This window comes from Sinocyclocheilus anshuiensis, unplaced genomic scaffold (assembly GCF_001515605.1).
Source record: "Sinocyclocheilus anshuiensis isolate Anshui unplaced genomic scaffold, SAMN03320099.WGS_v1.1 scaffold642, whole genome shotgun sequence".
Lineage (NCBI taxonomy): Eukaryota > Metazoa > Chordata > Actinopteri > Cypriniformes > Cyprinidae > Sinocyclocheilus > Sinocyclocheilus anshuiensis.
The window spans coordinates 92,959-96,547 of record NW_015546039.1 but is presented as its reverse complement, the minus strand read 5'-3'; positions in this window follow the sequence as shown (position 1 = coordinate 96,547).

Sequence of the window (3,589 nt, the reverse complement as noted above, 5' to 3'; positions counted from 1 at the left end):
AAATGATTTGTGTGTCAGTACTTTTTGAACATTTCCAGCACATTTTAACAATACCATGATAATACTGATAACCTTGATCATTTTGGTCACTATAATCGTGATAAGAAATGTTCATACCGTTACATCCCTAACGTGCAACGAGAGTCAAGCCCATATATGCGCTCGCATCCTTTTCTGCATCTCGTGCATGATGACACTGCATTTGAGTCATGCACTGTGACGCGCAGAACACAAAACTGACGGAAACCACTCCAGTGGAGAACAGTGACTGGATCTAAAACCTTCAGATGACACAGGGTTTATTTCTCCGTCGCTGTACCCAAAGTGAAACCACACATGAACGGCTCTCTCGCACTGTAGCCTTCTACAACTAGTTGTCCAGTTCATACAGCGCGTGTTTTCCCATACAGCGCATGTTTTCCAAGAATGCGGTTGTGAGTCCTGAAAATGTGAGTTCGGTTATACAATGCGGTTGTCACCCCCGTAAATAACTGTATTGTGTGAACGTAACCGTGTTAAGGACTCAAATACAGGGCGGACAACCGTATTCTGCATATTCGAATGCTGCTGTTTGAACGTGGCTGTACATGCAGCAGTGATGATTTGGGTCTGTCATAGTCTTCTACAAGCAAAGTGATCACACAAACAATTACAGCACTTTCAGAACCTTATTGTGTCGCTGTTCGTTTCCAAGAAGAAGTGCTGCTGCAGAGTTAGTGCATCAGAGAAAACCAAGAAGAAGAGCTGCTGTGCTGTAGCTTCAAATTTCCTGCATGTCTAGAACAATTCTTACAAGTACAACACGACGTAGCTGGGCGCTGCGGACAGATGCCGAACGGCGCCGCCGGTGTGCCTACACTCATAGAAAATAATGTATTTGAATTTTGAAGATGTGGCGCGATGCTGCGCTTCTCGTCCGGTGTGCCACCACCTTAAATGCTGTTTTTTTCACCTCCGTGCCCAAACGTCTTTGTTGTGAGAGAGAGTAAAATAGGAAAAATTACGCCTGTAATTTCAAAGTGGAGGCTTATAATAAACTCTAAAGCACTCTCTCTTTTTTCCCCTTCTTGAACAACCAGCCAATCAATCACAATCTTCAAAAGACTGTCATATGTAGCAACGGGGTCAGCCCCGTCTCCTCACTAAAATGAAAGTTTTTGTCTTTTCCTCGCATAGAGTTGCTCTCAGATTGGTCCTGAATTGCTCTTGAGTTAAGACTCCTACATAGAAATTTTTAAGCTAAATTAGGAGCTCTCTGAGAGGATTCTTAGAATCTTTAAGAATACGGGCCCAGATCAATAGCAGTGTGAAGATAATCAATCAGCTATAAGCAATTCTACAAAAGGCAGCAGTCGTTATTCAGCTCGAGTCAGTTCAGTGTTGATTCAATTCAGTTCAATACCAGTGTCGATGTTGCAAGATACAACTCTGCTGTAAAGCAGCTCTACAGAAGACAGCAGTGCCATCATCCAGTTTAATTCAGTTCAAGTTTTGCTCTCATCCAGTCAATGTGGTCGATGAATTACTCAAATTTAAAGTCTTTCAGACCCCAACTAAAGAAGCCAGAAGGCAAACTATTCCCTGTGGAGAAGTAAATGGTAGTTCCCATAGTTTTAAATGAGAGCTTAGCATGATTGTATGTTTGGCTACTTTGAAATGTGTATGTTTTGGGTTTAGTTTGGTTCCTAAATAGATTCACATCCAGTATATGATGAATTAGCCTAGTCTTTGTCTTTGTGTGCCGTACAGCACACAGAACAGAGCTTTGTCTGTAAAGTCACATGTATATATCAGTAAACAATAAATACTGTACATGCACCCTTACTCAGGAATGGTCCATTTTGAGATTGTAGTGGTTGGGCAAGATGATATCTAAAGAATCATAAAAATGCAATATTGTGCCAACGGTGTGATAGTTGACGTGTCTGATTCACTGCCTCTCTTTGACCTGTGCACCTCTTTAAAGCTGGCTCTAAAGGTCAGTGCACAGGTGGGAGACATGCATGAGATACCATAAGCGTTCACCCACACAGAGAGAATGAATGAGTCCCTCCATTAGGAACCTCTCTACCAGCACTTCTACAGGAACTATTCGAGCCGTTCATGCCAGACTGGGGAGAGAGGTGTTGTAATAATGTAAAATATGTGAAAAATACAACCTAGTATGAGAGCTTGTTCTAGTACACCCCCAAAACAAAATCAAGACTTTGTAAAAGAGCATAATAGGACCCCTTTAAGCACAACATTAACAGCATGGTAAATAAAAAAGTAAGAATATATATATATATATATTAATATCAACCTATCAACCAATCAGAATTGAGGGATAACTTCAGGAAATATCTGTTTTAGGTTTACAATCAGGGTTAGGTGCTTCCTGAATTGCTCTTGAGTTAAGACTCCTACATAGAAATTTTTAAGCTAAATTAGGAGCTCTCTGAGAGGATTCTTAGAATCTTTAAGAATACGGGCCCAGATCTTTTTGTATTTGCACCTTATTGTAATAAATATATTCACCTAAATTATTAGTGAGTACAAACACTGCTCTAGAAAGTGACAACTTTTGTAAAGGATCAGCTTAGTGTGTGGTTTGTGTATGTTAGCAAATAATCTTAACGTTGGTCTACTTAACTCGTTGCACTTGAATAAATAGGTATTTGTTGTTAACAGAAAAAGTACAAGAGGTTAAATTAAAATTCACTGGCCAATAATATATAATTAATTTAATTTTAGGTTCCACACCTATACATACTGAACACACATACACACATACTGAACATTTTCAGGTTGAATGATGCCATCTTGAGGTTGACAAATTATATTGTCTTGTGAAAAAAAACCTATTGGTTCTATTTAAAAAATATTTTCAGATATTTCAGTTTGGTTTGTTCATTCACAGGACACTAAAGAGTGACAGAAATGTACTAAAAAAGTGAAGTTAAATGGAATGCAGGCCAGACTCAATCCTGTGTCACCCACACAGGGGTTAAAGAAAAAAAAAAAATCCTGATCCTTAACTTTTTTTCCGGGGGTTGCGGGGGCGGATACATACAGAGGGTTATTTGACAAAAAAAAAAAAAAGAACATTATTTGAAAATGATTTTCCTTGAAACTAACTAGTAACGTATCTGCCATTGCCATTAGCCCTTGACAGGCTCAGACTACAGGGTACAAGATGACCTACAATCTAAAACAAGAATTTCTGAAATTGTTTTGTTCAAAAGAAATAATGGTAAATTAAAGCTGGCACAAGCTAGATTCAAGTGATTGGCCTTTGTTCCCCCCCCGGAGCCGTGTGAGACACTATTTTTTATGGATGTGTGCTTTTTATTTCCCTTCTTTTGGACTGAAGCACTGCAACACCCGCTGACTGCAATGATAGAGCTTGGAATAATAATTAGTTACATTTACAGTATATAGCGCTTTTCTGGGTACTCAAAGCACTTTACATGAAAGCGGGGGGGATCTCCTCAACCACCACCAGTGTGCAGTATCCACCTGGATGATGCGAAGGCAGCCATATTGCGCCAGAACGCCCACCACACACCAGCTTATTGGTGGAGAGGAGACAGAGTGATGAAGCCAATCA